Source organism: Durio zibethinus, chromosome 25, assembly GCF_047325235.1.
Source record: "Durio zibethinus cultivar Kanyao isolate XHJ-2024 chromosome 25, ASM4732523v1, whole genome shotgun sequence".
NCBI classification, from domain to species: domain Eukaryota; kingdom Viridiplantae; phylum Streptophyta; class Magnoliopsida; order Malvales; family Malvaceae; genus Durio; species Durio zibethinus.
The window spans coordinates 17,068,882-17,081,532 of NC_143186.1; the positions used below are offsets into that span (position 1 = coordinate 17,068,882).

At 27.3% G+C, this 12,651-nt stretch overlaps 1 pseudogene; it reads right to left on the minus strand.

Annotated features, from left to right (window-relative positions):
- Positions 1-2,545: 2,545 nt before the first annotated feature.
- On the minus strand, positions 2,546-3,368 carry LOC111276480 (calcium-binding protein KRP1 pseudogene; annotated as a pseudogene).
- Positions 3,369-12,651: the final 9,283 nt, after the last annotated feature.

Here is a 12,651-nt window from a genome sequence, read left to right on the forward strand (position 1 = left end):
CTTAATGTGAAGGTGGAGTCAGAAATAAGGCAACCAAAAGAAGGTGATTGCTTATCACCCAGACAAGGTTTCCACCCTGCCTAAAGAGGTTTATTTGCTCCTTAAACACAATGATTTGAAAGACTTGTTAGATATTCAAAAAAGTATGAGTTAGTCCAGATAATTAGCCTTTTGTGAGAAGTATAGTCATATTGTACATCTCTTTTTAGTTGTGGTTGAATATTCCCTTATCAGAGCCGCGGTGCAATTCTGACATCTTTCATATAACTGCTTCCACTAGGTAGTTTTATTTTTATTAGCCCACTCTAGTTTCAGCTGTATCATGTTGGATGGTTTACAAAGTCATATTTTAGGCTTTATCTTTTGTTGAATGCCTCAAGTTGAAGCAATACTTTGTCTTTTTATGGATTGTTATATATTTTAATGAGGTCTTTTTGTGGATTGTTTTATATTTTAATGAGGTATCTCATTACATGAATTTTAGTGATTAATTGATAATAATTTCTCATTAGATTTATGTCTAATTCATTGAAAAAATATCATATAATTAAAGATAATAATATTGATTTTATTATTATAAATCTGTTATGACTTGTTACACGTCTTTATCAGTAAAAATCATGAAAATCAATCATCTTTATTGAGCACCTACCATATGAGACTGCTGAACATTTTAGCTTTGACACACCTACAATACTATTTCAAGTTGTATTAATGAAGCATTTCTCTGGCCATGTGATATCTTAATTTCGATAAAAATTTCAACCAGCTATGAAACCATTGTCATATATACAAATGTTCTTGCGTATGTTCAAATAAGTGAAAAGTAACATCAAAACTAATAAATATAGCGACAAAAGTTATCAAATCAAGTATAGGGTGTGCAACTGAATGAAAAAGTGATTGCTTCTCTTTACCTTTCCCATGTGTGTGGCTTATCAGTCACTTATATGGACAAGAAAAGTTTATCCACCTATGGCCATTATTATATCATTTCAGGAATAGATAAACAGTAGAAGGTAACCATAAAAGGAACTAAAGGGTGGCCTGATTTTATAATTGGTAGCTCGTTTTTAGTACCTTTGGACGAAGCAATCGATCTATCTTAGTGAATAGATCAAGCATGGTGTTAAAAGTCATACACCTTAGGCAAAAAAAAAAAAAAAATACAAATAAATATTTATTATTTTATTTATTTTAAACATATTATATAGTTTTTAAAATATCATTGTTTTTATTCTTGTAATGGGGACATGCAATCTAATTTTAATTGTAATTAATAATTTCATTGTAATCATACGTGGAATCTAAATAAATGTACATTTTTTTCCAAAAAAAATAATCTTACGTCTCTATAGCCTCTACCGTATATAAGACAATCTATTTGTCTCTTTCCTGTTGTTATTACTTAACTTTCTTGCAGAAATCTCATAATTGAACTGTAATAAATGTCATGGATTTTACTTTTTAACTCTAGGCTTTGTAGCTTTCATGTCTATAAGAGAATCTATTTGTCTCTTTCCCGTTGTTATTACTTAACTTTCTTGCAGAAACATCGTAATTGTAACTGCAATAAATGTCATGGATTTTACTTTTTAACTCGTAACTCTTGTAGCTTTCATTGTATGTATCTTACTTGTTTCACTGACCGTTTTGTCCTTTTCCTTTTGTTTTTAGGGAGGGGGTTGAATTTCTCTTTTTTTTCCCCCCTTTTTTCTTACCAATTTAGCTTATTTAATTTTATTTCATTCTCATAAAAAAATCTAGTCATTTTTTGTTGTTAAAAACCTGGCAGGGAATTGAATCTACAATTAAGTTAAAATTTTATTTACGTTTATATTAAAATTGTTCAAAATAACCATTAACAAAAGAGTGTTTTGATTAATTGATTGATATTTGTATCTTCTGCTCAAATAATAAAGTAATAAATTCAAAACCATTTTTTCAAATTAAAAAAACCCATAAATTACTATAAATTAATTTTAAATATTTTTGAAGCTATAAAGATAATTATTAAATCATTAACATGGCTTCAAAATATTCTTCTTAAAATAGCTGTTTATAAGAATAACATAAAATATCTTATAGTTATTTTTTACATTCAATGTACTCTATGGATAGGGGAATACATAGAATTAGATATAGAAAAGTTAGAAATTAAAAGATTTGTTTGGAAATTTCTTGAAAATCTTATAAAAGGTTCTTCTCTCAATTGGAACCTTGGGCAAAATGGTTCATATATATATATATATTGAATTAAAAAAATGATTAGTTTAAGGAAATAAAATAGTTCGAATTAAAGCAGATGTCTTGGATCATGATCCTTCAATTAAAACCACCACATGGGTTTCAATTATTTAGTTAGTTCTCATAAAAAAAATGCAGTAATAATATAGCCAGCCTTTCTAGGATCTGCAATTTCAACTCCATTAATGGTAGATATATATAAAGTTTTTAATTGCAAATTTCAATAAGAAAAAAAATTGAATAACAATTAAAATTAAAAGAAGAGAGAGAGAGAGAGAGGACATCATAATGCTGTTTTTGAGTAGTAAATGAAGTAATTAATATAAAATTAGAATTTGGAGCAAAAATTGAGTGGAATTAAAGATCTTAATTTTATTTCTTATTATTTCTTTCTTCTTCAAGACATTCTTTTAATTCCATTCAATTGCAATTCTAGAAATTAACTTAAATATTTGAAGCTTAGAAACAAATAATTAAAACAACAAAGATGATAATGATGAGTTTACAATTATGTTCATGTAACATCATATTCTTCCATCCATTGTTTTGATCCATTATGCATGAGCCCAGGACTCAACTTAAACATGAGAATACAAAACTCAACCTGGTTCAAAGCACCATCTCCATCCAAATCCCCTTCACTCAACATGCAAACAATCTCATCATCCCTTATGTCACTCAACCCCAACACAATGCTGTTCCTCTTCAAGCTCTCGAACGTGATCAGCCCTCTTTCGCCATCCATCAGCAGCCGGAACCCGTTGCAAAGCTCCCCTATAAACCCTTCAGCTCCCAATCTCTCAACCATCGATGGAAAGTAATCCTCGAAATCAACTGCAATGTCAAGTTCCATGTCCTTAGGACGATCAAAAAGCTAGGTAAACAATGTAGTTTTCGATACCCGGTTAGGGTTTTTGTTTTGTTTGTAACTTGTGGACTAAGCTGAGTGAATAGGAGAGGTGGAGGAGGAAGGAGGAGGAAGGGGATTATATAAAGGGGATTTCAAGGGGAGGAGATCAGGTTTTTCCAGGAAAGAGTGAATGGTCATTGAAGACAATTGAGGGTACAGATAATAAGATAACTTTTTATGGTGGACTAGTGAGCTTCTTGCAAGTTGCACCTTTCATTGGGTAGCATCCTTTTCTTTAGGTTTCCTGTGAAGACCCTACTTCCAGGAAGTTGCATGGGTTACATATCGATCTCTTTTCCTTTTTGTGTTTTGCGGTTTCTGAAAATAAACAAAGTTTACCACATAATTACACTTGTACCATGCCATTTTTCAATGTCATATTTGGTCGTTAAAGGGTTAATTCCACTCGTTCAAATTATCTAGAATAATTTATTGTTTAGATTGTTTATTAACTTCTATTCTCACTACACGTGTTTCATATGATTTACCTTTTTGCTTTTAGCTTTTTTTTTTTTTTTTCAAATTCTTTGGATAGTTCATTTGTTTTGTGTATGTGCATATCCTTTGAGAATCTAATAATGTTGAGGACTCAAACTAGAATATCCCTTTGTTCATGTTGTTCATCCCAATACGTGGAGCCCAAAAACAAGATTCTTTATTTTTGTGGGGGGTGGGGGACTTAAGGAATTCTTTGTTTTTGTTTAGTGTCAAAAGGGAAAATTAGGGAAAATTATAGGATCTGAAAAGCAGATATATGTATAGCTGAGGCCATTTTCGTACCCCTCGATGTCCTTTTGGATGTCCTCATCCCTTTGCTAATTTGCCATGTGACGGCCTGACTAGGACATGGTTTGTTGTGGATGTTTTAATTTGGACCCTAGTTCATAATTTTTACACTAATAATAGCAATAAATGATGGGAATTGGGAAAATATAGCATCAAATTAAGCTATTAATGTAATGATTAATGGGATACACAATATTATTTATTTATTTTTTGCTTATTATTGTCAATTATAATCAGGAATTGAATCATTGAAATTTAAAAAAATTAATATTTTATTAAATTGGTAAGCATTTTTTAAATTTGTTTTCGAATTGTGCATTGTTCATCAGATATATTTTAACTTAGTTGGACTAATTGGGATTAAAGTAGAATGTTTCAAAAGGTTTTAATTTATTTAAATAATAAAAAAAGAAAGAAATTAAGCCTATTTTTCTTTACTTAAGATTTTTATTAAATTTGTATTAACTTAATTTAGCATGGTGGATATTAAAATTATAAATATTAAATTTTGGAATATTATCAATGAAATGATATTAAAATTCAAGATGCTCGGGGAAGCATGATATGATATCTGTTTGATGTAGAATTTTTATGGCTCCTTTTCAAGAAGACAAAGGAAAATTTGACATTTCAAAATTTATGTTCCCACTTGTTTGGACAAAATTTGAAAACAAATTGAAGTTTGAATAAAAAAATTAAAAAGAAGAATTTGAACAACAAAATTAAAAAGAAGAAATGATGTGAAGTGAGAACTGCCATGTGACTGCAAAAAAAAAGAAAAGAAAAATCCAAACCATTGGGGTAACTTTCATTGATTCTTTAATTACATCTTTCAGACAACAGGAAGTTTCAATGCAGCTTCCTTTACCATTTTCCTTCAATTAAAGTACAAAAATTTAGCCATAACCCTTTTTTTAGAATGATTTTACTTCAAATACCACCAAAAATCAATTAAGAAATTGTGGTCACAAAAAAATTTTGTTTGATATAAGCCCTGCTTCATGGATCTTTCCATCACTGATTCACAAACAGAAGTTGGAGTTGTTCTTTTTCTTCCGTTATATTTTGGAAGTTGGAGGAAATTGAGGAGAATACAAATTGGCCTTGATTTCAGCGATAAGTAGCAACTATTATAGAGTAGAAGTTAGAGAATATGTTGAAAACCCAGATTTTATGTGTTCATATCTTGTGGGAAAAAAAAAGGAGGAAGACAAAGATTTGGGGTAAAGTACCCATGAATGGACAACATACATGAGTTTTGCATTGTAATTAACTTTTACTCTATATTCAATTTTTTAACAGTAAATGGAATGATCATATGGATCTTGTTCACCCCATGACCAGATTGATGACATTGAGAAACATATAAACTTTTTAAAATAAATTAAAAATTTCATCATTTGTCTGAAATAAAGCTGGATAATCTGTTACCATAAAATTGAGTTATAAATGCATAACACATTTTTTAGATTAATCATAATCAGGATTATCAAAATATTGATCAACAGTACTGAAGATATTAAAATCCATGAGTATATATAAAGAAATTATTTCATCTATTAGAATCGAATTTTTAGATTTCACAAATGACATTAGCATGACAATATATATTTTAGGATATTTTATAAAATATTATTAAAAAAGGGGGCAGTTGTCAATTTTTAATTCCCGATTCTAAATTTAAAAAATACATATATATATTTATTTATATACACACACATTTATGTCTTATCCATTAATGTACGGACATAATTGTTTTTGTTCCGAGGAGCCTGCTTGGTGGACTATTTGATGACGTGTCAAATTGTTGCTTTCAAGAGACGAGGCCAAACTGATAAAGTTATTTTGTCTTCAAATTTAGGTATCAATTACTTGGCTAGATCTTGTGGGATCTAGCCTTCTAGAATTTTTTTTCTTGAATTCTGCAGCATTTATCCCTTAATCTTGACTTGATGAGGTCAGATTAATTTGATAAAAAATGAATAGCTCATTACAATAAAACAGGGAAGAGGTTTTTCTGTCGCTAATAACCCTAACAGCGATGGGTTATCATTAATTAGTGATGGATTTTTGGAAAAAATTTTAGCCCTTTATTGACAGAATTACCGATGAATTTCTATCGTAAAGTGCTAAATTTTGCAATGGAAATAGAATCTGTCACTAAGTTTGTTGTTATTTTTTGGCGTCAAAGAATCTGATAACCTGCTAATTTAGCAATGGAGTTAGCGACAGATTCAATTTTCGTTGCAAAACAAGGCAATACTGATAGAATTTAATATGGAAAATTTTTGTCAAATTAAATTCCAGATTTCTTTAAATTGAAAAAATTAATTTTATAATTTTAATAATGATTTTTATTTAATTATTTAATTTTTATGAATTAATTGGGAATCAGTGACGGAATTCCATCACTAATGTTCTTTAAATTTTAAAACCGGTCTCCTTCTCCTCTTCTTTTTCTTTCTTTTCCTCTCCCGACCCCCCTTAGCCTCTAGCTGACTGCAGCCATGACCTGTGTCCTTCGATAGCTGTAAGCTTCTCCGTCCCCCCTAGACCATATCCCGCTGGTAGCCGCCATTGCTGATGCCCTTTGCCGCCGGTTTTCCTTCTAAAAGTGCTCTCAATACTCCTTTTTTCGATGAAACTAATGGGCCCACCACTAGTCTCCTTCACTAGAAATTCTTTCTCTCAACCTCCTCTAACTGTTCATAACTCCTAAACGCTGGTATAATCATGAATCAAAGATTTTTTTGGGTTTTTTATTTTTTTATTTATTTTTTAAATTTTTGTTTATTTTTTAGTTGATGTGTATAATATGTATATGTTAATTGTTTAAATTTAAGGATTTAGGTTAGATTTTTTTGTTTTATTTTAGCTAAAATTTTTTAGATTTTTAAAAACTAATAATTTGTTTTAAAATTTACAGGTTAATACTTGTGTCACGAATTTAAAGGGGAATCATGAATCTCACATCAAACATAATATGAGGGTTACTGTGGTATAAAAGGGTTCACACTATCTCTTTCTTGTGCGGTGCCTTTTGTAGGACAAAACCGTGAGGTCAAAGGGGTCAGAGCGGATAATACCTCACAAAGGTGTGAACCGTGGCAGGTAGGTTGATCTGAGACGCCGGAAGGGTGAATGCCCGGGTCCCAAAGCCGCGCGGGTTCGGAGCTTAAGTCTCGACCCATGACAAGTGGTATCAGAGCCAGCTCTAAACCGTTTGATCCACGTCAAACACCTCAAAGGAGACAGGCAGGGTGGTCAGCCTCTGTGACGAGGGCGTCACGAGATTGGGTGCGGGAGAATGTCACGAACCTAAGGGGGAGTCCTGAATCTCACATCGAACATAATATGAGGGTCACTGGGGTATAAAAGGGTTCACACCATCTCTTTCTTGTGAGGCACCTTTTGTAGGATAAAACCGTGAGGCTAAGGGGGCCAGAGCGGACAATATCTCATAAGGGTGTGAACCGTGACAAGTAGGCTGATCTGGGATGCCGGAAGGGTGAATGCTCAGGTTCCGAAATCGCGTGAATTCGGAGTTTAAGTCTCGACCCGTGACACTTGCAGAAGATATTGGTTTTAGTTCAACATCACTTAGGTAATAATCTTTACAATTAAATTTTAAAATTTTAAAAGTAGTAGGTTTAGGGTTTAGGGTAATTTTTGAATACTGTGAAATTGATGTGAAATTATTGTGAAAATTATGAAAACGCTGCTGAATTTGTTGTTAATTTTTGAAATTAATATTGGTTTTGAGAAATTGATACTGAATTTTTGAAATTTGTATGTAGTCTTATTGTGAAAATTGTGAAATAGATGTTGAATTTGTGAAATTAGTATGAAATTATTGTGGAAATTCTGATAATTGATACTAATTATTTGAAATTGTTATGGAGTCTTATTGTGAAAATTATGAAATAGATACTGAATTTGGTGGTATATGTTAATTTGAAAGTTATGAATATGTAATTGCTTTTGAGTTTATGAAATTGGTGTAGAATTATTGTGGGAACTGTGAAATTTGTATGGAATTTGTGGATTTTAAATTATGAAATTGTTGGATTTGTAGATTTGATGTTGTGAATTTCGTGAAATTTGTTAATTTGAAAGTTATGAATGTGTAATTGTCATTGAATTTATGAAATTGGTATGGAATTATTGTGGGAATTTGTGAAATTTGTGTGGAATTTATGGATTTCAAGTTGTGAGCATGTTATTTTGCCTTTTTTTTTTTTGTTTTCAATGTTTTTACTTTTTCTCTTCAATCTTTGCAGGTTGGTGATGATGGGTTGGTACGGTTCACTTGACAAGTTCTTTTTATAAGTTAGTTAGATAGTGAAATTATTTTGTAATTTTCTTAAGAAATAGAAAGGTTAGAATAAGTTTATTAAAATATTTTATTCTTACTTTTTAGGATTTTTTTTCTTCAAATAGCCTTATAAGTAATTTTATCTTTGTATTTGATATATGTGGTTATGTCTTTAGATTCCTTTTTATAAGTAGCCTGAGTTACTGACATCTAAGTTGTATGTTTTATTTATTATTTTTTGATCCATGATTTGAATGTTAAATTATGATATTATATAATTGTATTAAAATTTATATAAATGATTTTTATTGAGTTTATAATTAAAAAATTAATTTAAATGTAAAAATAGGATCAATCCTTGAGGAAAGGATCATCCTCTAAGAATAATGATCAATCCTTAATCAATAAAGATGGAGTGACACGCAAAATATGGTAAATTATTAAGACGAAAATTTATCTTTTAGCAATGAAAGTTTTGTTGCTAATATGTTCTAGCAACAAATATGTAAAAACTTTTTTTGTAAAATATTTCAAAAAATATTAATCTTTAGCTATCGAAATTCTGATGCTCAACTTTTAGTAATGGAACATTATTTTTAATTTATTTTATTTAATTAAATAAAATTTTTTAGCAATGAAAATTTGGAATTAGCAACGAAATTTTCCATTGCTAAATTTCAATAATTACCGATGAAAAATTTTGTAGCGACCAAATACTTTTAACCGGTTTCGGGCAAAATTTCGGTATTAAACATTGTTTTTCTTATTGTTTTTCTTTTACTATTAGATTTATTAAATATTGTGTTAGATAAAGCATTGTGCACATTGGGCCAAGATTCTTGTTAATTGGTTGTTGCTTTGGACCTGAAAGGGTTCCAGGTATTAAGTGTTATTATATTTTTTACCCTTCGTTAGCCCGTGCTTCATCAAATGCGAAAATTAGGGGTGAGAAAAAATATTAAAAAAATTAAAAATTAATTTAAAATTATAGTATTTGATTTGATTTAGATCATTTTTTTATTTAGTTCAAATAAAAATTAAAAATTAAAAATATATATTAAATTCTTATTAAATTTTGAATCTAAATGTAAAAAATAAAAAAAAATTAAATTCAAATTACATATTTATATTAACTTTTATAAATATTTTAAATTTTTATAAAATAAAATAATTATTTTATATATAAATATATTTAAATATATTAAAAAAATTATTAAAATAATATGTAAAAGCTATAAAAAATTTAAAAATCGATGAACTGAATCGCTATAATTTAGTTCAGATGAGATTGGTTTCAAAAGAAAATCGATTCAAATTTAAATTAAATTTTAAAAATTTATAATATTATGTATTATTCAAAAATACTGAATCTAATCCGATATGATCTAAATTATTATTACTTGTAATCAAAATCATACAACTTATTTTCTTTTGGGTACATTAATTTAGATGTTGATAATAATTCGTATCTTTTTCTAATTTTTTCATAGAAAAAAAAAGTAAAGCAAGGTTTTGCATGTTTTAATAGGAAAAGAAATGTATTTCTTCACCTTAAACTTTTGTCAATATCACTTTGTTCATAGTTAAACTTTAACAACTGTATTTTTTTAAGAAATCGACTCATCAAAAATTGATAGATTTCATTTTTTAATTGTCTAAGAAAATTTTGGTACATGTAAAGCACAGTGATTCAGTGCAATCATGCATGCATCGAAAAGGAAAGTTCATTGCATTAACTGATTTAGCATTATGGCGATTCATGACTGATTTTGAGTTCCTCAAATTAAATATTCTTGGAGTTTCAATTTTAAATAATCAATTTTATGTTTTGGAAAAATAAATTTGAGAAAGTATATTTAAATTTGATTTTTATATAAATTGTGGTAATGAAATACACAATGACATAAATTAATTAAGATTATAAAAAGATAAATATCAAACTCTTAATTAACTATAGGTATTTCAAATTCATCAATAATCAGTCATGTTACAAGTTCATGAATTTGAGAATATTCATAAAAGTATAATTCATACCTAATTTTTTATATAATTTTATTCTAAATTTAAAATCCAAAATTTTTATATGCAACCTACATATTTTTTGGGTATTTAAATTTCAGTTCAATTAAGAATTGACATTAAAACTAAAATCTATTATCCTATTAATAAAATCACATGGAAATTTAAAATTCATGGCACTTTTAATTATAAACATCGAAATCTTTAACTTAGGGCCTATTTTATTAGGTGGGGAAAGATTTAGATAAGATTTTTTATACGAAATTCATAAATTTTTATCTTAAAACCAATTAAATAAAAAAAAATTCAAGCCAATAAATTAAAAAATCTTGTTATATAAATAAGTGTTTAAATTTGAACAAATTTTAATAAATTTTGATATATTTTTTAGATGAATATTTGAATTAAAAAATTGATAAAATTTTTACAATTAAATAAGTACATATCAAATTTCAATTATAAATCATATTTTTAAAAATTTTTAAATATTAGTAATTTTTTATTGAATTTTATTAATTTATCAATTTAGATTTTAAAATTAAATTTTTATTAAATTATTTTTAATAAAAAATTTCACAAATTTTAGTTAAAAATTTTCATTTAACCTTATCCATTTTAGGTGAGCATAGTTGCTTTAATTTGATAATCAATATGTGACCATAATTGCTTGTATTGTCTTTCTCTTCTCTAGGACAGGCGATGACTTGACCAAAAGCTGAAGAACAAATTAAATTCTCTAAATTGACTTGCTGATAGGATTGACATAGAGATGACTTGCTGATTTTGAGTTCCTCAAATTAAATATTCTTGGAGTTTCAATTTTAAATAATCAATTTTATGTTTTGGAGAAAGGAATTTGAGATAATGGATTTAAAGTTGATTTGTTATAAAAATTGTGATAATGAAATACACAATAAAATAAATTAATTAAGATTATAAAAAGATAAATATCAAACTCCCAATTAACTATACATATTTCAAATTCTTCACTAAACAAGCATCTAACAAGTTCATGAATTTGAGAATAATCCTAAAAATAGTATTTTACTTAATTTTTTATGTAATTTTTACTAAATTTGAAATCCAAAATTTCCAAATGCAACCTACATATTTTTTTGAGTATTTAAAATTCAGTTCAATTAAGAACTGACAGTAAAACTAAAATCTACTATTCGATTAATAAAATCACATGGACATTTAAAATTCATTGTACTTTTAATTACAAACATCGAAATCGTTAACTCAGGGCCGATATTACCATATTGCAGGTGGGGAAAGTTTTAATAAAAGATTTTTATACGAAGTTCATAAATTTTTATATTAAAATTAATTAAATAAAATTAAAAATTAAAAATTTAAGTTAATGAATTAAAAGATCTTGTTATATAAATAAGAGTGTAAAATTTAAACAAATTTTAATATATTTTTTACTTAAATATTTGTACTAGAAAATTTGATAAATTTTTTATGATTGAATAAATAGGGATCAAATTTGAACTATAAATAGTATTTTTCAAAAATTTTAAATATTATTAATTTTTTCATTGAATTTTATTAATTTATCAATTTAAATTTTAAAATAAATTTTTTATTAAATTATTATTTTTTTAAATTCACAAACTTTAGTTAAAAAATTTCATTTAATCTTATCCATTTTAGGTGATTGTCATAACATATAAATTTGTATAACATATAAATTTGTATACTTATCGCTAGACATAGATAAAAAGAGTCGTTACCAATATTTTTTATTTAAATGTGATTGATCACTTGATCGAATTTGATCTACAAAATTAGAGTTAGGTCTAGGAATATGGTTACGTGTAAGGAAGGTTATAGCACCTTTATAGTGCCTATCCAAAGGATGATACCTGTTTGATTTCATATTATCCAAGCCTTGATCATATTTGTAATTTATCGAATTATTTTATATTAAAAATTAATCTTAAAATTATCACATTAGTTTAGTAGCAATTTAAGATAAATCTCTTACCTTAGTAGTATTCATGGCGACTAGTATTTCATTCTGAGAATGCTCCGTCATCGAATTTTTTAAGGTTTTTATTTCAAGAAAATTAATGAAAGTTTTCTAATAGTTTGGTAGGATGAAGCAGATCTCCCAATAGTTTAATAAGATTTTATTGTAAAAAATTTATAAAAATTTTGTGAATATTATTAAATCTCTCAATAATTTAATAGAACTTAATTTGAAAAATAATCCTCCAATAATTTAGAAGATAAAAATTATTTATTTATTTATTTATATTTTCTAAAAACTGATTTATGAAATTTTTCAATAGTTTGGTGGATTCTATTTTAAAAATTAAATCCATAAATTTTTTTTAATATTTTGGTAGAATTCATGAATTTATTT